This window comes from Hylobates moloch, unplaced genomic scaffold (assembly GCF_009828535.3).
Source record: "Hylobates moloch isolate HMO894 unplaced genomic scaffold, HMol_V3 SCAFFOLD_24, whole genome shotgun sequence".
NCBI lineage: Eukaryota > Metazoa > Chordata > Mammalia > Primates > Hylobatidae > Hylobates > Hylobates moloch.
This window is the reverse complement of record NW_026652299.1, coordinates 11100882-11128291: the sequence shown is the minus strand read 5'-3', so window position 1 is coordinate 11128291 and position 27410 is coordinate 11100882. Positions and strand designations below refer to the sequence as shown.

General features: G+C 35.9%; 1 protein-coding gene and 1 pseudogene across 2 annotated transcripts in view; both read right to left on the bottom strand.

Moving 5' to 3' along the window:
- The window catches only part of LRP1B (LDL receptor related protein 1B), a 1938417-nt gene that overhangs the window by 449488 nt on the left and 1461519 nt on the right, over window positions 1–27410 (bottom strand). The gene's annotated exons all lie outside the window — the stretch shown is intronic.
- LOC116463013 (coordinator of PRMT5 and differentiation stimulator-like) lies at window positions 13917–21462 on the bottom strand (annotated as a pseudogene).

Here is a 27410-nt window from a genome sequence, read left to right as displayed (position 1 = left end):
AGGGTCATAATTTTAAACAATTTTACAAGTGTAAACTGTTTGGTCTTCTGGATCTGCTATTGTTCATATAAATAGCCCCATTCAAAATATATTCCACAAATGAAAATAAACATAAATTTTATTTATATATTCATCCAAATTGGTTATAAACCTATGTCAGAATTTCTGATATATCTCTATATTTGCTATAAAATATTTATCAGGCCACTATATGTTTTAGAAACAAAGTTCAAGTCGTTTCTAAAAACTAGGGCAAATGGTGAATGCCACAGAAGGGTCTGTGAAACTGACCAGCACTTATACAAGGAAAAATAAAAAATATGAATTTTTCAGATAAGTTCTCTCACAAGAGAAAATGTAAAATACGGGACTAAAAACTGTATATTAAAGGTATTTATGTAAAACCAATGGGATAATGAAAGGATGAGAGATTAGAATGGAATGGACGATTGTTGAGAAGAGCTTTGAATGACAGATGAAGAGATTTCTTTGGTTGAAGGTTTTAGGCACAGGGTTTCTAAGAGTCCAAAATAGGAATGTTATTTCACTGTATCATTTAGAGAAGAGAACTGGGTATCAGGGTATCTGCATTCAAGTGCTTGCTTTGTCATTCATAAGCCATGGATATGGTAGTAGGAATTTAATTTCCCAAAATGTGTTTCTTTATTAGTAAATATTAATACCTGTTATCTGGCTCTTATAGGGATATAAAAAAATTAATGGGACAGTAAAGACAATATTTTTACAAACCAAAAAGTGTTATTCTTTACACACAGTAGTATATCATGTTAATAATCCAACAACTTTATTCTTTATTGGGTCTACAGATCTACAAGTCACACAACCATATTAGGATGGGTTAATAGCAAGGGGAGGGAAGACCATTTAGGAAGATTTTGTAAAAGCTCTGGGAATAAGTAATGATAAACTAGAAGAGTTTTAAAAAGGGAAAGAAACAGAAGTATCCATGGAAGAGGAAATTAAATGGAAGGTGCAAAGGAAACTAATCACGTTCCAAGATTTAATTATCATTTTTCAATTAACATTCTGTAACTAATCATGAAGTCTTTACCATGTGCTATATATGCTAGAAACAAAGGAGTATATAACTGTTACTTTTACTGACAATTTTTTTTATACAGAAGAAATTGTTTTTCCCAGTCTACCATGGGATTCCTTTTAATTCTTTATTAGTGGTTGTAACATTATAATAAAATAAGTTTAGGAACTGGAGTTTAAAGATTAAGGAATTTTTGTCCTAAAAATTGTTTAGATTGTTTCAAATTGTCCATGTCTTATAAAATATTTCACTCACATAGATAGTGATAATCACACACTTATTAATTCATATTACTATAGTTTTCATAAATAGTATTTAGCGATCACAAAATTAAAATAAATATTTTGCCTGCATTGAATCTTGTAGAGACAGTACAATATCTTAACATAAATTAGTCTTTGAAATAAAATAGAGTATACTTAATGTTAAAATATTTTCTCTAAATTTGGGTCTGGACTCAAAACTGGAGAAGTAGCACAGATTTTGGCAAACCTCTCAAAGAATGTTTCCCAATGGGAATTAACAATACCACGTGACACTGGTAGATGTTTAAATGTAAGAATGCATAACATAGAAACAAGAAGACACTAAGCATCCGATTGATGTTAATGTATCCAAAGGGACTTAAAATTAATGTTTGCATTTAGATCCATTGCTTCCTGAAACTTAACTAAAATTTTACTAAAGTTACATTAAAATAATTTTTGTTTAAAGTCATGAGCCCAAAGCACAAAGAAAGTTGGAAAAGATATTGACAAAAAAAGGTAGAAAGAAAAGTGGTCAAGTAGTTAGTGATTTAATAACCTCCGCAGCTCTAAATGGTAAGATAAAGGCGAGGAAAGTCCACTTCCCAAACCTAATAAATTCGCAAGTAATGGATACTCGTATAAATAGAGATAACGTAAATGCTAAAACTAGAAGGATTGGTGGAAGATCTATTTAGGAGGCAGTAAGGTCCCCAGATCCTCTTTATACTTTAGAAGGCTAGACCCTGCAGAGGATCCTGTATATAGAAGATTGGATATTTATTCCCTGAAGGGTAAAACATAGCTTCTCTGAATTGAGGAACCAATGTTATAGTTAATCTTTTAAAAAAATAAGACATCATATACAAAAAAAATAAGAGCAGTTCAGTACAAATCCAGACAAAGAGAATCACTAGAGTAATGTTGAAGAAATATTCCAATATTACTTTTGTGCAGAATATGTGTCTTGATAAAATTATGACATGTTAGGATAAGAAGGGGATTGAAAATGGCGGTAGGAAGTCAATAAATAATGCACGAGGTCAATACATAATGCCTAAGGCTGAAGATGCAGAAACTGAAAATGTAGCCACATTATTTAAATACCAAAGTAAATACAGAAATCAGTAAAATGCTTTAAAGCAGGTGCCTAGATAAAAGGATATAGGGCAGCCCTGCCATTTTAAATAAAAGTATGTTAGAATTGCAAACATTTTAAATATATATAAATTGGTGGATTCATTTCTTATTGCAGTTATAACAAATTACCACCGCTTTGGTGTCTTAAAAGAACATACATTTATTACTTTACAATTATAAACGTCAGAAGTCTACAATCTGTATCATTGAGCTAAAACTAAGGTATATACAGGCCCATATTTCTTCTGAGGGCTCATTTTTAAAAAATCTGTTTTCTTGGCCGGGCGCGGTGGCTCACGCCTGTAATCCCAGCACTTTGGGAGGCCGAGGCGGGCAGATCATGAGGTCAGGAGATAGAGACCCCCTGGCTAACACGGTGAAACCCCGTCTCTACTAAAAATACAAAAAAATTAGCCGGGCGTGGTGGCGGGCACCTGTAGTCTCAGCTACTCGGGAGGCTGAGGCAGGAGAATGGCGTGAACCCGGGAGGTGGAGCTTGCAGTGAGCCGAGATTGCGCCACTGCACTCCAGCCTGGGTGACAAAGCGAGACTCCGTCTCAAAAAAAAAAAAAAAAATCCGTTTTCTTATCTTTTCCAGTTTCCAGGGAACATGCACATTGCTTGGCCTCTTCCTCCGCCTTCAGGTGCATTACTCACACATCTGTTTTCACCCTTAACATTTTTTTCTCTCTATCTCTAATCTTTCTGCCTGTATGTTATAAGGACTCTGATTAAGTTGGGTCCATTCAAATCATCTAGGATATTTTTTCCATCTCAATATCCTTAACTTAATTACAGCAGGAAAGTCCCTTTTATCACGTAAGGTAACAAATTCACAGGTTTGTGATAGGGTATCTTTTGGGAGCCATCATTTGGACTAATGCAGTTGTCCCTGGTTCTCAAAGATTTATGTCAGTTCAGTGTGCGAAATAAGTATATGCCATACCAAGATCCTCAAAAGTCTCAAATCATTAACAGCATCAACTCAAGTCCAAAATCTCTTCTAATCTCATAAAGTCAAAAATCTGTAATTTCATCATCTGAATCAGCTATGTTTAAAATTCTGGACATGATCTATCCTGGTCCAAAATTCCTGTCCATCTGTGGACCTGTAAAACTAGAAAATAAGTTATCTGTTCCCAAAATACCATGTGGGACAAGTATAAGATGCTAGTTACAGACATTTCTGTTCAAAAATGGAGAAAATGGAAGGATAAAATGAGTCACCAGGCCGAGCTCAGTGGCTCAAGCCTGTAATCTCAGCACTTTGGGAGGCCAAGGTGGGTGGGTCACGAGGTCAGGAGTTGAGACCAGCCTGACCAACATGGTGAAACCCGATCTCTACTAAAAACACAAAAATTAGCCGGGCGTGGTGGTGTGCACCTGTAATCCCAGCTACTCAGGAAGCTGAGGCAGGAGAATCGCTTGAACCCGGGAGGCAGAGGTTGCAGTGAGCGGAAATCGCACCATTGCACTCCAGCCTGGGTGACAGAATGAGACTCCAACCAAAGAAAAAAAAAAAAGTCACCAGTTCCAAGCAATTTTGAAATCCAGCAGAGTAAACTTCGTTTATTGTTAAAGCTTCGGAAAAATTCTCTGTGGCTCAAATCTCTGCCTTCTCTACATTTCACTCTTCCCTCTGAATTGTTCTTCTTTTTCATGTGTTTGCAGATAAATAGTATTACCAACCCATTTCCTGCCTATAGAAATTTGGGAGTCTTACAGCCTTCTTTTATTTCCTCCTCTCTCTTTCTCTTGCAGTCCAAACTGGCAATGTTTCTGCCAGTTCTCAAAAACCTTGTGAGTCTTCTTGTATGTCCTGAGAATTTGCACCATTAAACAAGAGGCCCCTACACAGGTATTTCCAAGATAATTCCATCCTTATTTTTCAGCTTCTGCTGAAATGGAAGAAAAGATCCACGAGTCACATGATCACTTCAAAGAGCTCTCTATGTGAATGAACACTTTTAGCTCTTCTTTCTTCTGAGGCACTAATAAAAAGTTGTCCAACCATTCACTTTCCTAACAGTGAATCTTCTAATTTTAATGTCATTTGCAATCTGGATAGATTGAGAATTTCCCAAATAATCAAGTCCTGGTTCTTTTTTGCTTAACAGTTCTTCCCTCAATCTATCTTTTTACTTCTACATTTTATTATAAGTAGAAAGAAATAAACCAGAACACATCAACATCTTGCTTGGAAATGTCCAAAGTTAAATATCAAAGTTCATTGCTTACAACTCCCGCTCTATGTATAATGGCAGAAATCAATTAAGGTATTACAAGCATTGCCTCTATAAAGTACATTTGATTATGTTATATTATTTCAACTTTAATTATATTCATTTCATAGTATTCTTAATGTACTTAATCTCCTTTTTTCTAGTTTTCAATAACATATTATTCATTTCTCTTTGAGTCCTCATCAATATTCTTCATGTCCACATTTCTAACGACAGTTTATTTATAATGATTTAAGTATTCTCTGAGATAATACCATTTTTTCTACCATGCTTTTTACTTCTGAGTCCCCATTAGAATAATTTTAACATCTATATCTATGAACAGTCTATTCAAGGCAATCCAGGCTTTTTCTATTATTGTCCTAAAAGTTCTTCCAGCCTCTACCCGGTACCCAATTTAAAAGCCATTTACAGATTTTTAGGTATCTGTGCAAACAAAAAAATAAGATTCTAAGCCTCAAACTGAATGAATGGACCCCCTTCTCAATCAAGGGGATTCTAAAGAAACCTGAAAAACTAGTTCAGGCCATGACAGAAAGGGAGGGTCCATACATACCTCACTATACCCTCTCCCTTCTGGACTTTGGACACAATTGACCAGCATTAACATTAAAACAGAGATCCCAAGACTGACAGAACAGACTCTTTGTAGCAATAACATACCAACTCCAACCTGCAACACATTTTACCCCGAAGTATATTTCTTTTCTTTGAGACAGAGTCTTGCTTTGTTGCCCAGGCTGGAGTGCAGTGGGGCAAATTTGGCTCACTGTAACCTCTGCCTCCCGGGTTCAAGCGGTTCTCCTGCCTCAGCCCCCCGAGAAGCTGGGATTACAGGCGCCCACCACCATGCCTTGCTAATTTTTCATATTTTTAGTAGAGATGGGGTTTCACCATGTTGGTCAGGCTGGTCTCAAACTCCTGCCCTCGGGTGATCCACCTGCCTCGGCCTCCCAAAATGCTGAGATTACAGGCATGAACCACTGCCTGAAATATATTTCTTTGACATATTTTGGAACGGTCCTGCAAACCTCTAATAACATAACTAGCTCTTTCTCCGTTCAGGCCCTCCTAATCTCAAAGACATTTACTGAGAGTCAAACACCTTTTAAAGGTCTGAATAGGACATATTTGCCATCTATTATCTCTAAGGGTGGCCATCGATGAGACTCCATCTACATAATAAGAACCTTGGTCTCCACAACCCCTTTTCTTAACCCAGACACTCCTTTCTATTGAGTCCAGATCTTTAGATAATAATTGAACTCTTTCAACAAATTGCCAATCAGAAATTCGTTGAATCCACCTATGACCTAGGACTCCCCTGTTTGAGTTGTCTTGCCTTTCCCAACTGAAGCAATGTATGTCTCACATGTATTGATTGATGTCTTATGTCTCCCTAAAATGTATAAAACCATGCTGTAACCCAACCACCTCGGGCACGTGTTCTCAGGACCTCCTGAGACTGTGCCTCTGACCATGGTCACTCATATTTGGCTCAGGATAAACCTCTTTAATAGAGGTTAAATATTTTGAATAGTTTGACTCTTTTCATAGACATTTGTTACAGCAGCACTTCACTTCCAGGATACAAAATTCCTATTTGTTTCTTGATGCTGTTGTAACAAACTACTTAGTGGTTTTATAGAACACAAACCATCTCACAGTTCAAGAGGTCCAGTCTCACAATCAAGATGTCAGCAGAGCTGCTTCCTTCTAGAGACTCTGGGAGAGAATCTGCTCTTTGTATCTTACAGCTTCTAGAGGATGATGGTATTATTTGGCTTGTGGCCACTTCATTCTAATCTCTGCTTTTATCATCATATCACCTTTTCTCACTGCCTTTTGACTCATGTGTCTCCTTGTTATAGGAATCTTGTAATCTCCTTGTTATAGGAATCTTGTAATATCATTGAGCCCATCCAGATTGTCTAATCCAGTACAATTTCCCTTAAATCATCTGACTGTGACTTGATCATATCTACAAATACCTTTGCAACACTGTTTAGGTTAGTGTTTTATTGAAGAACTGACTAAAGTTCTTTATTGAAGAACTGACTAAAGTCTAGTCAAGTTGACAATATAAAACTGACCGGCACACTTAGAGAGAGTTAATAGTAGAGTGCTAATAAATAAAGTTGCACCCATTTGCCAAACATGCATTTTAAGTTAATTTATGCCAAAAAGAATAAGTGAATAACTCAACTAAAATGTGACTAAAAATTAAAAAGAAGTATTGCCTCTATAAAATACATTTGATTAAGTTATATCATTTCAAATTGAATTATATTTATTTCATACTGTTCTTAATGTGCTGAAAGTTACCAAATAGTCTTTAATTATCACATATTTTAATAAAATATTTTAGTCTGGGCAACATAGTGAGATATTGCCTCTACGAAAATTAAAAAAACAAAAAAATAGCTGGTTGTGGTGGTGCTCCTGTAGTTCCAGCTACTCAGGAAGCTGAGTAGAAAGAATTGCTTTAGCCCAGGCGTTCGAGGTTGCAGTGCACTATGATTGCACCTCTGCACTCCAGCCTGGGCAACAGAGCAAGACCCTGTGTCTATAAAATAATATAGACAGAGAGATAAATAGATGTGTGTATGTGTGTGTGCATACCCATATATATGTACATATATTGTAATTGTCTTAAAATGTTACTTAAAATTAGGTAAACATGAGGCCGTATTCTGCTCTCATTATCAATTGCTACCTAAATGTTTCAGTGTCTCTGATACAAGTTAGCATTATTGATGTATGAAAAAAAATACAGAGAAGCTGATCTTTTTATGTCAAGCTGTGAAAAATGTCATGAGGACATTTAGAATTACTACAATACATTTAAAAGGCTTTTGATACGGAAACTGTATTCAATGTAAAACTAAGTACTTATTTTCACATAAACGATAGCCAGTGTTATCGGAACATTCCTGGGGAGGAGTTATTCCAGAGTTCGCAAGTATAAAAAATTTTCTTGACCTAGCTAATTTATGTCACATAAAAGTGTAGGAGTACAATTTGCTTCCTACAGCATGTAATTATATAATAAATATGCCCTGGGTAAAATAAATAAGATAACAATGCATATTTCTCTTATTAATACAGGAAAAATACCTTCAATCCATAGGTTTCAAAACTACATGATTTAAAAATAAGAGATATTTCTTGGACAATCCTGCTGTTGAAATCTGACTGTTGATTCATAAATTTAAAGCCAATGCTTTAGAATACTTTTTTTAAAAAAACCACCCACTAATTATTGTTTATTGCCTTCCAACAGATTATCCCATAAGACTGCAAGGCATGCAATCATAAAGGTAAGCATTTTGATAACTTCTCTTCACAAAATAAGTTTGCTGCTTTCATTACAAGTTTGACTTTTTGAATTTAAATAGACACTGTCATTTCAGATTAAGAACAGGAGGATAAATTGAGTCTTATGTATATGAGATTTGGATTCTTGAAAATAATTTTAGCTAATACTATTTAAAAAGTATAGATAGATTTCTGTTTAACTTACGATTCCAGATTTCCATCAATAAACAACTTACTCCCTTGTATTATAGGACATTTCTTTTTGCTTATAAAGATTTTTAGATGTGAAAGGTCACAGGAAAAAAATCAAACTGTGTACAAATATTTATTGTGTACCTATTATATACCAAAGACTATCATAAACAATAGAGATACAGCAAACGACATTTTAACTCTCTAGTTTTTTCAAAACATGTTTTTCATATCAAAATATCAACGGGCCAAAAATAAATGAACAATCATTGCAATTTATTTTTGATAAATAGTAAACAGTCATACAATACTGCCACTTCTTAGGGAAGAAAAGCAGTGTTGTCGATAGAGATTAGCAATGGCATTTATACAAGAGTAGTCTGAGAACCAGGAGGAGAACCAGGATGAAACTGTGTCAGAGGATTGCAAGGAGAAATATGTTTTCAGATGCAGAGAGTAGTCAGCAATTTCAACAGAAATGAGGTCATTGTCTTTGTCAACCACAGAGTCCCCTGAGTCTGTTATCACAGCAGTGAGGGAGCTCGTGAAAGATGGCAATGATTTAAAAAGTGAAAAGAGTCAGTGGGTATAGATTACTTGTTCAAACCTTGGTGGCAATAGGAAAGGTGGAGAGGACAATGGGATCCACGGAAGAGAGCAATTTGTTTATAGTTTTATTTTTTAGTATAGAGGAGAAATGAGCATCTTTGTAGCTTTAGGAGGAGGCTTACTGAACAGAGAGAGAGAAAAAAACATATACACAATGGTTTCAACAGCATAGGAATAAGGTTTAGATTTGAAACGACCGTTTCTCAACGACTGAAAAAATGGAAGTAGATGAAAATGGATACACAAAGGTAATAGCCAACATTAGGCCAGGGACAGTGGCTCACACCTGTAATCCCAGCACTCTGGGAGGCCAGTGTGGGTGGAACACCAGAGGTCAGTGGTTCGAGATCAGCCTGGTCAACATGGTGAAACCCCATCTCTACTAAAAATAGAAAAAAAAACTAGCCGGGCTTGGTGGCAGGCACCTGTAATCCCCGCTACTCGGGAGGCTGAGGCAGGAGAATCGCCAGAACCCAAGAGGCGGAGGTTGCAGTGAGCCGAGATCGTGCCATTGCACTCAAGTCTGGGCAACATGAGCAAAACTCTGTCTCAAAAAAAAAAAGAAAAAAACCAACATTAATTGAATACACATACAGACATGAAGGAGAATGAGTGGCATTGTTCTATGCACTTGCTATGTTGTGATGGGTAACATTAATACTACTTCACAGATGAGGAAACTAGGACATGTAGTGCTTAATAATTTGCAGAGGTCGCACAAATAGTAAAAAGCAGAGCCACAATTTGAACCCAGGGAATCTTATTTTAGAGTCTAGATTCTTAATCACGATACTCCAATGAACCCAATTAATTCTGTAAGTGGAAGTGAGGCAATTAACTGAATACTTCTATTTTTTGCCTATAAGAAACAAAAAAGACATTCATTAAGAATGATGTGGACAGGTATGAAAGGCGTTTTAAGATGATGGTGAAGGAAATTATGGGATTATATATGTAAATCTGTGTGTTTGTGTGCTTTTTCTCTCATAAAATATCTTTCCTTTGGAATAAGAAGCTAATAAAATATAAGAGTAATTTTAGGAGATATTTGTTAGAAAGATTCATGTTCTTAAATCCCATGTTTAGGTTGTAGTGCTCATTTCTTATCTATGAGACTTTCAAAATCAGTATAGATTTTAATGCTTTTAAAACCTCAGAACATATTAGCATTAAAGACTGGATGAGGCATTTTTTTCCCCTTTTAGTAAGCAAGTGGATGTATTCTATATATAACTTAATGCCAATTCAACCTACGTATTTTCCTCTAAAAATAATTCACTGGTCCTAGCCTTTGAATATTGCATTAGTTTGTTAGGGCAGCCATAACAAAATACCAGCGATGGGCTTGCTTACACAACAAAAATATACTTCCTCACAGTTCTGAAGGTTGCAAATCTAAAACCAAGGTGTTGGCAAGTGTGGTTTCTTCTGAGGCTTCGGTCTCCCTTTTTTGGGGGTGTGTGGGGGGGAATGGAGTCTCTCTCTGTCACCCAAGCTGGCGTGCAATGGCATAGTCCTGGCTCACTGCAACCTCCGCCTCCCAGGTTCAAGCGATTCACCTGCCTCAGCCTCCCGAGTAGCTGGGATTACAGGCACCTGCCACCATGCCCTGCTAATTTTCGTGTTTTTGTAGAGACAGGGTTTCACCATGATGGTCAGGCTGGTCTTGAACTCCTGACCTCAGTTGATCCACCTGCCTCTGCCTCCCAAACTGCTGGGACTACAGGCATGAGCCACCACGCCCGGCCAAGCCTCTCTCTTTTGCTTGCGGAGGGCTGCCTTCTTGTGCCCTCACAGGGTTCTCCCTCGGTCTGTGTTGCCTGTGTCCTAATTTGCTGCTATTATAAGGATACTAGTCATATTAAGTTAGAGTCCACCCATTACGACCTCATTTTACCTTAACTACCTTGCTAAAGGCCCTATTTCCACATACACTCACGTACGGAGGTACTGAGAACTAGAACTTCGATATATCAATTTAGGGGACCATAATTCAGCTCATGACAATTTTTTTTTAAAAAGCCCTTAAGTTTCTGTTCATCTGTCTGGTCAATGCAAAAGTGGAATTATTTCTAGAGCAGGTTTTATACTTTCCTCTTCTTAACATCTTTATCATTCTGAAATTTAAATGAACTAATGTTGTACATTAATGAATTAATGATGTACATTTAAGTACTAATATTCATTGTTTTTTACTAGTAAGTGGAGAATGAAGTTAAAACATAATTAGTACATTTAGCGTTTTGGGAATCAAGGAAAAACAAATTAAATCAACCCTTCTGTACTGTAACTTCGTCAGAATGTGGCAGCTTGGGTTTCCATTAGCAGCCAGAACAGTCAGTTTCAACTACCCCGTTATTATGAATTTGGTAAATCCATAAGTTAAACTTTAAAGAACTGGAGAAACTGGTGCCTGAGTATAAGGGCTAGAATGTGGAATCAAACCCACCAAAATCCCACCAGGGTTTTCTCAGACCCTAAAGCAAGCTTGTCCAACACATAGCCTGTGGGCCACATGCAGCCCAGGATGGCTTTGAATACGACCCAACACAAATTGGTAAACTTTTTATGAGGTTTATTTATTTACTTTCTATTTTATTTACTTATTTACTTATTTATTTATTTGCTCATCGGCTATCATTAGTGTTAGTAAGTTTTATGTGTGGCCTAAGACAGTTCTTCCAATGTGGCCCAGGGAAGCCAAAAGATTGGACACACTATGTCTGATCAAATAATAAAATCATTCTTACACATACACCTCGTTCCAGGGCCCACTTAAGAGTAAGAAACTTTCCAAGGCCCTAGAGAAAGCTTTCCAGACCCCAGACCCTAAAGACAGACAGAGATTAAATGAAACACTCCTGCTGGTTCCTGCTGAAACAGCTCCATGCATTCCCACACGTAGGCATGGAGCTTTAAATGTATATGTGCACCGGAGAAAAACTTGTAACTTTGAGTTGGTCTTAAGTTGGCCCAACCTTCTTGCTGGTTGCAGAAATAAGCTCCCTTTTTTCCCAGTTGGTCTGCATCTCGCTATTGGACCTTGAGAACAAGCGGCTGGATGGCACCACATTAGTATGGGAACAAGAACGGCAATAAACTCTTTCCAGTGGTTACTTCAGACTGAATTAAGATTTATTTTACCTTTACAATGAAATAACTGCTGGCTCTCCGTTGGACCTGTTTATCTGGCAGGCACTGCAGTAAGCATAGCACTGTCATTCTTTTCATTAATTCTCATTAATTGATGCTATTTTCCACCTAATTTTAGTAGAGCTTAAGAACATTGCATCATCATGAGTGATGCACTTGGATTCAAATCTAAGTCTCACTATTCCCGAAGCCCATATTTTAACCTTAACAGGCTTACCACATATCTCTAGGTGTCAATGAACATTACGTTTGTTAGGAGTGAGCTAATGTGACCTAGGTCTCATCACAAAATGGGTAAGATAAACCTCTGAAAACCTAATTTTGTGATGCCATAGGCAAGAAAAAGTTTGAATATTATTTGTATATCTTTAAATATGATTTGTACTTTTTAACAGAAAATACTAACAGTATTTGACCAAAATCACGCAAATTACACTATTGATTTTGTGGGACTTAAATGGCAGTGCTGTGTGAAACGGTTTGCTGCATTAAATATATTTGTAAATCTAAGCAATGTGGGGCATAAGTTACGGGAAAATGAAACTCCCTAAAAGTAGTTCTGTCAGCATTAATGAACAAAGTTGTTAACACATTCATGATGGGTACCAAAGGAAAGTTTAATTTTACTTATGGCAGATGTTTTCCATGTGACTAGGTTTTGCTAGTATTTTATATAAATTGCATTATTTCAGACTTTCCAAATGAAGATTGCTGAAGAAACACTGAATCACATATTCTCATAACACTTAGTATATATTAAATGCACAGTAAATATTTGCAGAGCAAATGAAATAAAGAAAGAGAAAAGGAGTAAATAAATGAGCATCATCTATTAATTCGTTCACAGCTAAAGTCAAAAGAGTAATAATTTATATTAAGAAATAATACTTTCATATCAGTGAAATGAAACACTCCAATATTGCCAATAAAAAATACAAAAAACTCATTTCTATGTATTTCTAAACCTGATGCAGAGTACTTCTGTTAAAGAAATGAGTGCAAGGAATACTATTACTTATAAAATGATAGAGCTTTTAATATTAGTCTTAAACGAGACTAAGCTGACGCTGTTCTTGGTAGATATGAAATGAATATTTGGCAAATTGAATTAAATAAGTCAAGAATAAAAATGATAATTTAACAAAACAGACTATAGGGAGGTAATAATTTCAGATTGCAGTGGTATTTTGTGTAAAAATATTATACTACTTGGCAACTAATTGTGATTCTTTCTCCTCTATCATAGATTTTAAAAATACTAAGTTTAAGCAAAGCTCCTCTTTTGTTGGGATGATTCAAATCAACACACTAAATTCATTTCTCTACTACCAAATAAATTATTTTTTCATGGAACTCAATACTAAAGAAAAAAAGGAATGCTTCCTGTGCACTCACCAAGTAAGGTAAACAGTCGTATAGATTAGATTCATGTGCTATGCCTAAGAAATTTCATGCATGGGAGAAACAAGGAAGGCATGTGTGGATGTACCTATATGCCACATTCTGAAGTCTCTTCTGTTTTAAGAAGATATTTGTCATCAGATGATTTTTATGTAAGATGCATGTTTGTTGTCTTAATATTATTTTCAGAAAATATTAATAACCTTAACATATTAACAACTGTAAAACAGTTATCTGTTTCATCCTTATGGTTATTTGTCAGAGTTCATTATAATGCAACAGAATGGGCATTTAGGACCATCTACTCTATGAAGCTTCTTTCATCATCCTGGCTGGAGGAGACTTCACTTTACTATGTGTGCCGTAAAATTCTGTCTGTACTCATACCACACCGGTATCACACTAACTTGTGGTTATTTCTGCTGCTAAGATTTTCTCTCCTACTTTGTACATTCCATGAGAGCAAGAATCTCAACTTTCAGAGAGCATATGATTCCTTCCTTTGATGAATATGCATTGATTGCTTATTAAGTCCCAGGAACTCTGCGGCCAGGGTCAGACTGCCCCAAAGGCATTTGGAACAACAGTCAACAGAGTGTCCTGGAGACTTGCCTTGGGCTGAGCTGGAGGTATACTGATGAGCAAGGCACAGTTTCCATGCTTATACAGCAGAGAAGCTATTAGGGCATAAGAAAAGTAAAAGAAAAATAACAATATTGTCATAAGGTTAGGTGCAAATCATTTGTGGGAACTGGAAGACACACTTTTCTCTAGTTTGAGAGTATTGTGTGTGTGTGTGTGTGTGTGTGTGTGCACGCGCGCACCTTGTAGATGAAAGAAAGAGCTAAACTGAACCTGAAGTATAGAATGTGAACCAAGTGAAATATAAGCAAGGAAACAGTACGCTCAATGTTTAACCTGAGATAAGAGACAGAATGGCCCAACCAATACACTGCAATTGTTTAGCAGAGTAGATATGTAATAAATCTGATTTAGAATGTTTACTTCAGATACACATTTCAGAAAATATAAGCCTGATTCTTCCTTATATCTGATTCTGAGTAGCTCATATATGCAAATTACACAGAAAGAAAACCCTTCATTAGAGTACATGTGGAAAACTTAATCCTTGCTTTACACTTTCTGCAGTTTAAATAAATAAATGTTTTGTCATTAATACCTATTCAGAATGGCAGATTACGCTGATGCAAAAGTAATTGCAGGTTTTGCCATTATTTTCTTTTTCTTTCTTTTTTTTTTTTTTTTTTAACCTTAATTGACAAAGAACACACACACATTCTAAGGAGGAACCCATTAAGAACAGTAGACTGGGGAGAACAATGGGAGGGTTATTGAACACTGTTCTGTGTATCCCAGATGAGGGATCACTGGGAATGTTTTCTCAGATATGACTTTTCATCTTCACAGGAAAAAAGATCTTGACCTGGAGGCCCACCTACAAGGCAGAAAGCTCCACACACAATCTTCGGCATTGTCAAACTATCCTGTTTCAAAAACTATCTTGGAATAATGGGTTCCCAGTTGAGGTGGATGGTGCCACCTTGGGTCACAGATCATGTCTCCTTGTGGGGCACAGCTGACCAAAGGTTTGAGATCTTGAGAAATGCTCTCCTGGATGTCGTCAGCATCATACGGATTCCCTTGATCTACTTTCAACTCCAAGTCCCAGTCTTCATTAAAAAGATTGCCAGGCTGTTCCTTGGGTGGACAGTTTGTCCCTTCTCTCAGCTGCCAGGTATTCCACCAGAGTCCTCCTCATTCACAGCAAATCCTTCCTCTTCAGAATGGGTGTCCTCACCCCCGGTTAGACTGTCATTAGAGACACTCTGTGCTCCCCGGGCTAGTAGATCCAGAGCCTTCTCAGTCTCTCTCTCCTGACAGGAGTGGTCAGCTGTAGCAAAGCCAGCCTCCGGGCTAGGGGGTGCCTTCCACGTGCTAGGCAGCAGCGGGCCCCAAAACAGCACCGCGGCCCCCTGAGCCTGGGCCCTGGCCGACTGAGGGCCCGTGCCCGGCTGCCCACGGCTTGCCCCCCTGGATGTTGTGGGCCACGTGACGCGCCTTTACTTTCAATGGCAAAGCCCGCAATTACTTTTGCGCCAACCGAATACATACCAATATCAGTCTAAAATGTTGCTACTTTACGAATTTTCTCCCTTGCATTCTGAATATATATTTTAATAATACCAATGGGGATAAATCAGAGAGTGAGAAAAAAATTATGGAATCTATAAAATAAGTTATAAGTAAATGTCTCATGCTACATGAGAGGTATTTAATTAATTACTGAATGTGGCTTCTATGTACAAATGCGTGGCTCATGCCATCGTGGTGAAAAATTACTTAGAAAATTATGTTTCTTTTTTATTAATTTTGAAATCAATGTTCATCTTCTCATTGAACTCTGTTCTCTAATGCTGGCAGAGAAAGATGGTTGATGGAGATGTCTTTCGAATGGTGACTAAATTCATCTCATTTCTCTGTGTTATTTATCACACTAATAGGTACAGCCAACAGGCATTTTCACAGACACTTGCTATTCCAGACCTAAACAATCCTGTCACCCTAAGCATGCAGGATACCATCAAATAACCTGCCTTGCCAATTCATCTTACAATGTCTAGCCCATTTGAATCCCAGTTTTGTGAATATAACAAAAATAGAGAAGTTTTTGCCATTTTCAGATATTTGTAGATTACAGATAAATTTTGTTCTTAGCTATCATTCTACACATACACATATAAATTTCTATTATTCTGAAGGTTGAAAAGGGATGAGGCAAAAGAAACATTAAAATGTGCCTTATTACATGATACAGACATTCTTGTATTTCTAATGCATACTTATTTACCAACATCCCTTTTTATATTTTTAGCTTTTAGGCTCTGATTGTCTCTATACTGGCATGCTAGCTAAGATAAATTATAATCTGGCCCCAAGATGCAAGGGGTTGGAGACAGAGAAGTGTTTGGATCTTTGGAAAATCAAATGCTTCTAACAATAGGAATATATTCTGTCACCTTGAATATATCCCTTTCTATTGTCTTTTCATCTCTACCCCCTTACTTTTGCTACTCATACATGCATATTATATTGTTAAAGCATGCATCCCATCTGTCATGTAATTTTTAAAAATCTCCTATAGTGTCCCTAGCATGTATCAGTCATGTGCAAATGTTCAATAAACACTGTGAGATGACTGGAGAACTCTGGAATCCTAAGTCCTTCTCATTTCCCTAAGGAGAGGGCCCCTCTACTTTCTTCATTCACAGTATTTGAAAGTTTGAAGAGAGCAAGTACACCTGTGCTTCAAAATCTTTGTATGCTATGGTTGTAATTTTACATGTTGGCTAGATTCTATTAATTTATAGTTACGAATAGTTTTCAGAAAATGGATCAGTAAAGAGAAATAAAGATAAAGACTCAAAATTGTTTGTGCCAATTTATTACTAAGTCCTAGGCCTTGTTCCAACCAGCATTTATTAAATTGTTGAGTCTTATCATGCTTCTAATATTGTTATTAACATAATCCTTATTTCTAAAAGGGAAAACTGAGGCAAGGAGAAGTTGAATAATTTGCCTAAAGACACAGCTTGTAACTGGTGAACAGGAGAAGACAGGCTGGGTTCAATCTAGATAAAGATGCTGAATCTAGAATCTTTGCTTTTAACCAATATTCTATAGTTAAAACTTTCGCATAGAGGTTAATATTCCCTTCCCTGATGAACAGTTCTGTTCAACCAAACAATGTCAGTCAAAGAATTGCTTTTACTCTGCAAATGAAGCTTTAAGACAAGTCCCCTAAAACCTAATTATACAGCTGACACATAGTGAATTCATAATAAAATCACTTTTTAAAATTATCTACTAAGTGACAACTTCTATTTTTGATTAGAAGAGGTGCAGAAAAGAGTTTATCCAATGGATCCTGTCTACAGCCACTGAACATATCCTTGGGGAGATCTTATAGATAAAAATAAAACAAAAGGCAAGCATGTAGTAGGTGGCAAATAAGGAAGTGGTAAAGATATTCTGCACACATGACAAGCTCTGAATGGTTTTAAAAGAGGGAAATCACTGTGGGCTGCAGTGCAAAAAAGACTGAACTTCATGGTGTGAAGAGATTTGAACTAAATTTTATAGATGCTCCAAAATATAGACCGCTGGGAAGGCCATAAAGTCCCTTCCATTCTAGATTAGTTACAGGAGTAAACATGTGGTTAAGAACATGTTTTTAAGATAAAAATGATGTGAGTAGGACCAGAGGAAAGGGTGAATTTAACGTAGTAGAGAGATTTGTGGTGAGATGGATTAACTAGTTGGACATCACATAAAATCTAGAGAGGAGATAAATGCTTTACAATTTGAGATGCAGAAAATATAAATCAGTGTTTTAGGAACTAACTCAATTAAGTGTTATTCATGATATATAGAAAACTCTAGAAACTCAAGGCAGGGAAAGCAAATAGAAGGCTAGCAATCATTCAGTAATAAATGAATGAAAACCTGGCCTATAATGGTGAAGATTGATAAGAAAAGTACTTAGTGAATAAATGGCTCAAGGGATACAGGAGAAGGGAGAGTGAAAATAAAAATTTTAAATAATAATAATTATTATAAAACAACAATAATAGTGAAGTTGGATCCTGACTGGGAAGAAAAGTAATACTTTTATTAATGAAAATAGGAGGGGTTCCAATTTGAGGTGGGAAAATGACTTCAGTATGTAAATTGTGAGTTGACATTAACATATACAATAGTAATGTTTCATAAATGGACACTGGTCCTTTTGTGATGAGATAAATTAGGAAATTTGGACTTGGTGACATAGTAAATAATGAAGGTCTCAGTATAAATCATTATAATGGTTGAGCTCTCTAAGAAGGAAAATATGCCCATCGGTAGAAAGGAAGTTTCTGTGGGAACAGGATGTGTAGAGTCAGAAACAGGAAATACAGAAGGTAACATTTTATAGTATAGGAAAGTGGTAAGAACAGCATTAAATGCTTATCTTTCGGTCCAGGTTTGGTATTAAAAAAAAAAATGGAATGTGCTCATCAAAGAATTAAATGAAGTATGATGTAAGAAATGCAGAATAATGATTACGGATACAGATAAAGAAAAAAGGAGGCTAATTGATATGATAGAGTAGGCCAGATGTGATGTAAATAGATTTTGCTCAAAGCGAAGGAACACTAAGTTCAAGGACGCTGGGTGCAGCAGTGACATAGAGTGATGAGATCCAAAGTCATCCAGAAAGATTTCCAAGAGAAGAGGAAAAGCAGAAGGAAGACTATTGGGCTTAAATTGCCCAAGGAAATGGAAAGGAATCATGGGATGTAGTTACAGGATGGAATGGGTAACACAGATTTCTCTACATGTCCCTGACATGCTTTCACATGTCAGTAAAGTACAGGACTATACATTGTAAATTCTACTTTATAAAAATCTTAAAAAGTTAATAAGGTTTAGACGGCTCAAAGTATTCAATTGAATATGGCAAGAATGACAATCCAAGCCACATACTATGCTATCCTAGGCATTGCAAAAAAGGCTAACTGGGAAAAGATTTGGCATATAATCTCATCTTTAATTATGTCACTCTTAAAGCTATGTAATTAAAACTCAACTAAGAAAAAAATTTGTAAATGGATTTCTGTCCTGAGAAACTGATATCCACGTGATTTTTTTTTAGTACAAGTTCTTTTAATATACTCTTGCTCTCTCTCTCTCGGTATTTTTAACCAGATATCCTGAAAAGCTCACAACAGTAGGTTGAATATGTAAATAAAACTTCTTTATTTCTGGTAAACTTTGTTTATTCTTTCATATAAGTCTAAAAACCCAAGACTTTCATATGCATTTTAGCAGGTATATAAAATTGAAATATTTTGCTTTTTCAAACAATAACAGGCAACTTCATTCCTGCAAATTATAATCATCTTTCAAGGGGAACCCTGAATTCACTTGTGTCCTTGCTTATTTTCACAGGTGCTCTGCTGTTTTCCTAGAAATTTTGAATTCATCACCCAGCCCCTCAAAGACCTATTTATAATTCACAGTATATTGATTTCATCTGCTCATTTCTTGCCATAAATCTCTCACGAGGAAAGTTATAATATGTACACTGTCTTTTATTACTTCCCATGAAAAATACTGCTTCTAATCCTACATCACGGATTGTTTTCCCTTAGTTGTCACTTACAACTTACCTCATTCAAGTCAAAACTATAAAAAAAAAAATCAGCCAATTGTTTTTTTACACAGAAACATGGGGCTATTTAAAGTGGCTTCATAGCAACTAATTATGACACACTTGTGAGAAAAAAATCAGCATTATTTGAGCTACATGTGTAAACACTTATACTCTTGAAGGTAACAGAATCAACCCAATGTCATTAAATCTATTGACCCCTTTATAGTTTTGTTATTTCTTTTCCCCATTAAATAATCCTTTCCCATCTCATTTTATCTCTTCACCATCACATATAGATTGATTTGTAGCTCATGGATAAACCACATACGATTATCATAATCTACTATTGGTTTTCAAGAACTATAGCAGATAAAACAAAGAAAGAAAATGAGTTTTACAAAGCAAGGCCACAGTTTAATGTATTATTTAGGAGCTTCTGGAAATAGGATAATAACCTATCCACTGCATGGATTGCAGAAGCTACACACTCTTCCCCTCCATATATGTTGGCAGCCCATTTTCAGCTCCTCCCAATCAGTAAGTGAGTCTGTTTCTCTATCCCTTGAATCTGAACTTCGTCATGTGACTTGCCAATGAGACATTAGCAGCTGCTGTGCAAGCAGAGACTCATAAAATATCTTCACATATTGAGCCAGCTCTCATGTGGAACCCTGAGACCATCTCAAGGCGTCCTACTGGATAATTACAGACTTGTGGCCTAGTTACTCAGCGTATAGTCTGCCAACTGCCAGGCATATGAGAGAGGCCATCTTGATCATCCAGCACCATCTGACCCACCAGCTGGTTACAGAAATTTGAAGAGCTAACACAGATGAGAAGAACTACATAGCCAGCCCATAAATAGGAGAATAAATAAGCAGTTGTTTTAAGTCACTGAATTCTGGAATGGTTTGTTTTGCAACCAAAGTTAATTGATATCAACTAAGATTTGAAGTCCTAGACTATGAATTAAAATAAAACATATTTAATTAAATTTAAAATGACATTGAGTACAGTGTTAAAGCAAACTAAATATGGCCTGAGAAGAACTTCATATTTTATATTTGAGTCCCTGTAGACGAATTGCAACCTAACTTAATAGGTAGAGAAGATTAAAAACCTAATTTAGGAGTATGCACCTATAACAATAGCTGAGTCTTGTCCAATCCCAGTGGCCATATTTCAAACATTCATACACTGCTGAGCGTTCAAACTGTGTTCAAATAAGGCAAACACCAACCTGTAACCAGTTCAGCTATTCTGTACCTCACTTCCAATTTCTGCATGTTATTTCCCTTTTTTTGTCTATAAATGTTCTTCCACCACATGGCTACACTGGAGTCTCTTTGAATCTGCTGTGATTCTAGGGGCTGCCCAATTTGTGAATTGTTCATTGCTCAATTAAACTCCCTTAAAATTAATTTGGGTGAAGTTTTTCTTCTAACAACAGAAATAACTCTGGTCAAGAATTAGGAACTTCAGTATCCCCAGCCTCCCTCACCTATACAGAGCTTACTTGGCAGTGATCTAATATTGGGACGCTAATTCATACCCAGCACCTCTATCTTGTGATGGATGTGTCAGTTTTCCAGTTCTTCTTCTGTTCATTCTTCTACCCATTCCTAATCAGCCTCACTAACTATAATAATTCCAGAGTCAACCACAGGTTTCTAGTAAAGCTCAAGTTTTATAACAAAGATTGGCTATTAACTCTCTTTCACATGGATATTCTGATTCTGCAAACAGAAACCTTGTTAGAACTTCTAACATGATGTACTGGGGCAGTCTCTCAAGCCCAAACACCTACGCAGAAAACTTTTCAGGTTTCTGTCTAGTTATGGTTATAATTCTCAATATAAAACTATTCCGTCCCAAAATATGCGTCATTGCCATAGGATTATTCTGAGTTGAAAGCAGTTGAGAAACAATAGGCACAGGAACAGCTCATCCATCTAAAGAATATCAGAGCATAAATTTCCCTTCGTGAAGGTGTCCCCCTCTCTCAGACCTAAAAGAAAAACCTTTATTACCAGAGAAGAAGAAAGCACCAAGAAGAACCCACACAAACAAAACCTTACAAAATAACCATTATCTTCCATTAATTTACAGCATGCATTTATCTTCCCATAATTTACAGCCTGCAGAATCTCTAACCCCTTTCCTTTGTCTAGTAAGGTCTCCACAATTTCTCATGCTTTGTTAAAAGGGCATATAACTCTTCCAGGTCTAACCTCTTCTTCAGGTCTTTACTTCAGGTCTTTACTCTTTTTTCAATGAATGGCTCCTTGTACATGCAAAGATTAACATCAAACAAAAGTCATATGCTTTTTCGCTTATTAACCTTTCTTTTGTCAGTTGAATTCACAGATCTCAGCCACAGAAGCTAAGAGAATAGAGGAAATGATTTTTCTTCTCCTACATCTACCACAGGACATCTTTTGAGATAGACTCAGAGAATTTTGAATTCATGGAAGCCAGACTGAAATTAATTTATAGCTTGCAACAAAACGAAGAGGAGATTTCATTTTTTTTTCCTTTTCACTAATCATGACTGACTCCAGCTTCTACTCTCCATAATCAATGACCATGTAACCCTTTCTCTTCCTTTGGACCATAAAAATTAACCTATGCTTCCCATCTTGCTAACTCCCTATGGACAACTTCATCTTTTATTTTTACCCTTTTCCTATCTTAGCAAGTTCAGTACCTAATAAAATGATGCTCTATTAGACCCTTCCAATAGTAGTAATTATCTAAATAGGTAATCTTAAAATTGATTTAGCTAATAAATGTAGATGACTAAAAGTATCCTTTTCAGTTTTATGAAAATTGAAACTTGAAAAGCTAAAATTCTTACATTTTGAGAATGAATGTATTCTATAAACAAACTGAAAGTATATGCATTCTAAAAGTGGACTTTTTAGCCTTTTTAAGTCAAAAAAGAACAATTAACAAAATCAAATGTGTTTTGAAACACTCCTAAACAATAAGCAAATAGCCGTTTTAGAAGAAGAGAGAAAGATATTTCCAGTGAAATATAATTATAACTTAAAAGTGAAATATTGGCAGGGCGTGGTGGCTCGTGCCTATAATCCTAGCACACTGGGAGGCCAAGGCGAGTGGATCACCTGAGGTTGGGAGTTCAAGACCAGCCTGACCAACATGGAGAAACCCCGTCTCTACTAAAAATGCAAAATTAGTGGAGCCTGGAGGCACATGCCTATAATCCCAGCTACTTGGAAGCCTGAGGCAGGAGAATCACTTGAACCCGGGAGGCGCAGGTTGTGGTGAGCCAAGCCAAGATCATGCAATCCAGCCTGGGCAACAAGAGCAAAAACTCCATCTCAAAAAAAAAAAAAAAAAAACCTGAGTATTGCTACCAGGACTCTTGAAAAGGTAATCTAAAATATTATAAAGCTATTATTTACAAGTTTGAATCCTAATCACAAATGTGGGAATTATAACTCATTGCAATTTGTTGACAGTATCAAGCTGGAGATTAAACAAAGGTCAATGTCTATAAATATAAAGAGAAAAAGAAGGGCAGATAGGAGGCAACTATCACGTCTTTCAACATGGTTGCTAATGCTATTAAATTCCAAACATGCATATATATGAGATTTGACCAATGAATTTACTAATGGTATATCTACGTTAATACTGAAAAGTGATTATTTTAAAGTTATTTATTTATATTTACTTTATGAAATGTTTTAGATGTATAGAATAGTAGAGAGAATATGACTTGAGAAACCTTAGCATTTTGCTATAAATGCTTCATATTTTTAAGAACCAACTTATTATAGCTATTGTTGAAAGTATATAGTTCTCTCAATACCATTTCTCTTTCTTTTTTCTTTTATCTCTCCAGAGAAAGCAAGATGTTGAAGGTGTATGATTTTTAATGTGCTTAATTTTTAAATTTTGAACTAATTTTAGGCTTACAGAAAAGTTTCAAAAATTAGTACAGGGAGTTGCCTTCTATTTCTAATGAAAACATCTCACATAATGATTATATAATTATCAAAAAAATTGCCAAAATTTGAAAATATTACTATGTTATTTCAAAAACAGTATGTTGTATTGTTTACATAGTTTTCAATATCACATCAACCATAATATCATCTGAGAATATTTTTATTGTGTTGTATCATTTGTTTTAATCAAATCGTGTTTAAGATAACTATGTAAATAGATGTAGTACTAGTTCTTTTTGTTAAGTACTGCACAATGAACCATTATTCTCTCTAAAAGTGTGAATTGCTAGGTGAAAGTATGTGAACCATTTCAAAATTTCAAAATATTACAAATAGCTCTACAGAGTAGTTGTACAAAATTGTAATTTTCATCAATTGTGTGTGAAAGTTAGGTTTCTTCTCATTACAAAACTTTTAAAAACTTTTCGCAAATTATGGGTGGAAAATCTCATTGTTTCATTATAAATTTTCTTGATAGTTGGAGAGATTGACTATACTTTAGTATGATTATATTTTCTTTTCTGTCCCCTAGCATAACTTGTCCATATTTATCTTCATCTCTGTAATGGTACGTTATAAACTTCAGTTGTAATCCTTTGTTGCTTTTAAGGATTACAACTATACACCACTAATGTTTTATCTTTTAAATTTCTACATAGCTTCTGCTGCAAAGAGTTTTTAATTTCAATGAGATAAAATATACTAAACTTGTACTTCCTGATTTTTGTGTGTAACTTGTGAAATCTGTTCTTACCCTGAGTTTATAAAGATATTCTGTATTCTTTGACATTAAAAAAGCTCATCATATTTACACCATTAAAATACTTGAATTTTTGAATATAGTTTGAGTTGGAGATAACACTTTGTTTCATTTTTTGCATATAAATTGTTCTAGTGTAATTCATTAAATTCATTATTTTTCAATTTATTTATAATGTCAACTAGGCAATGTATAACCAATTTACATACAAGTTATATGTAAATATGGATCTGCCTCTGAGCCCTCTGTTCTTTCTCATTTAATTATTTTCATTGGTAATATCATATTGTGTTAATTACTTTCACCTTTTAATAATAAAGACAATTGTGTCAAGGAGAGACTACAAATTTATATTTCTTCAAAATTGCCTTGGCCATTGGTGATATTTTGCTCTTCTATGTGAATTCTACTATCAACATGTGCAGTTTCATTAAAATATCATTTTGGCTGCTTTTTGTTTTTAGAAACAGGGTCTCACTCTGTCACCCAGGCTAGAGGGCAGTGGTGCAATCATAGCTCACTATGGCCTCAAAACCCTGGACTCAAGAGATCCTCCCACTTCAGCCTTCCAAGGATCTGGGACTACAGGTGTGTGCCACCACACTGAGACATTTTGGCATTTTGAATTGCATTAAATTTACAGATAATTTGGGATAATTTTCCATAGCTATGGAAATTGACTTGTTGCATCATGAAAAGTAACATTTTCCCCCTTTAAGATTATCTTTTATGTCCTTCATAAACATTTTAAAATTTTCTATGTTAATGTTTTGTGAATACTTTGTTGTTATTACTAGCTTAAGAATAGCTTTTTTAAGATCACATTACTTTTTTGGGGGGGGTGGCAGGGGGGCGTGGAGAGTCATGCTCTGTCACCCAGGCTGGAGTATGGTGGTGCAATCTTGGCTCACTGCAACCTCTGCCTCCTAGGTTCAACTGATTCTCATATCTCAGCCTCCTGAGTAGCTGGAATTGCAGGCATACGCCAACATGCCCAGCTAATTTTTGTATTTTTAGTAAAGACACGGTTTTGCCATGTTGGCCAGGCTAGTCTCGAACTCCTGGCCTCAAGTGATCCGCCCACCTCAGCTCCCCAGAGTGCCGGGATTACAGGCATGAGCCACCGCTCCAGGCCTAATCACATTTCTCAATTAGTCATTGGATGTAGGGACACCATTTGAATTTATATTAAACAATGTTTGCTTTTTTAAAAAAATATGCTATGTTTGGTTAAAACAAAACATCAGAATGCATCCCACTAAATAAGCATATTGTTTGGTAAAACAGAAACATGTATACTTAGCTACAATGTAAAATGTGAAATTTGTTAACTTAGATTACAGGCATTTGAGGACACTAGTTTAAGTTTGAAGCTGTTAAGTTTCTTATGCCATTACTTTACATTTTTTTCATTAGTGGGAATATATAGATATATTGTTACCGAATTTATACTCCTAAAACAAATGTTATTTCCCTCCCTCTTTAATAATTCAATTATAGAATTATATATTTCGTTAGTAGTCTGAAGATTTTACTCTTGTTGCTGATGAGAAGTCTGTTTAAATACCATTGTCTTCTTTCTGCAGATAGGGTCTACTGCTTCTGGTAGCATCTTAAGATTTTCCCTTTTTCATGATGTTCTGCAGTTTTACTTCAATTGCTGACTTAATTTTATTAGTCTTAACGCTTAGAGCAGATTTCCCGTCTAGAGACATTTATTTCTTCATTTCTAGGAAACTCTGTGTCATTATCACTTTAAGTATTACTTTTCTACCGTCTGTCTCTTCTTTGCCATTTGTCAACATTTATTAGCTAAAAGACTATTAAATCTATTAGTTTATCCTCCAAGTTTCATAAGTGTTCTCATGTTTTTTGTATCTTACTATCTGTAGCATTAATTAATTTCTTATTAATGAATTAGCATTTATACATTATCACTTTCACCAGTCCAATATAATTTTCATCAATTGAGATTTCTTTTTAATTTTAATTATAGTGATCAATTTTTTTATTTCCAAGATATTCAATTGTTTTGATTTTAACAAATTTTTTTCTTACATATGTATATTTGGCCTCCTGGATGTCCCTATTTCTTGTCCTTTTCATACTTTTTTTTTTCTTTGCCTCTTTGATGAACCCCAAGTAAATATTCTTCAGATTCTTCTATCATTTTCATTCATCTTCTGCTTCGTGGGGTTTTTTAAGCTGTTTTTCTTTTTCTTTTTTTTTTTGACACAGAGTCTCGCTCTGTCGCCCAGCCAGGATGGTCTCGATCTCCTGACCTCGTGATCCACCCACCTCGGCCTCCCAAAGTGCTGGGATTACAAGCGTGAGCCACCGCGCCTGGCCTAAGCTGTCTTTCTTAAGAATCCATGTGTTGTGGAAATTGAATTTGAGCATCCTAAAGGGGTTATTTTTTAACCTCTCTTTTAGTACTCACTTCTCGCTACTGGGTGGTTTTAGAGTGGACTTTATTCAACCTCTGTGCCTTAAACTGCAGCCTTCTCTTTCATAATTCATTGGAGTTTTTGCTCCACAGAGCATATGAGAGCTTGTAGAGTCAATAACTTGCAATGGACTTGCATCAGAGCTGGTCATAAGGCAGATTCTGTGGCATCTAAGCTTCTAGGGTTAGTCACTTCCTACAAGTCATTGGCCTAACAGTAGATGGCACAGCTTTATTTCAGCCTTGCTTCCCTGTGGTGCAGCATTCCCCAGTCCTTGGATTAAGTAAATTCTTTTTAGATGCTGTCTCTCTGTAGCATCTGTGTAGCCTGGAATCTCAGAATTCTGTTTCAGTCATTTTCTCTGCTTTGTATTTCTGTTCTGTTAATTACTCAAAGAAAAGTCTATCTTGCTTTTTGAGATTAGCTACCTCTAATTTTCATTTTAAATATATTTTATAAGTCGTTACTGTGGTTTTAAAGTCAGAAATGGCCTAAAAGTGTAGACTTTTAACAGCGTCTTCACGAGGGATCTTGATTCTTCATAGGAAAAGTGAACTACTGCATTTTCCTTTTTTTATACTGTGAACTTCCAAAGGGTAGAAGGAAGACATTTTCATCCTTATTCGCTCATACCTAATAATCTATGGCACA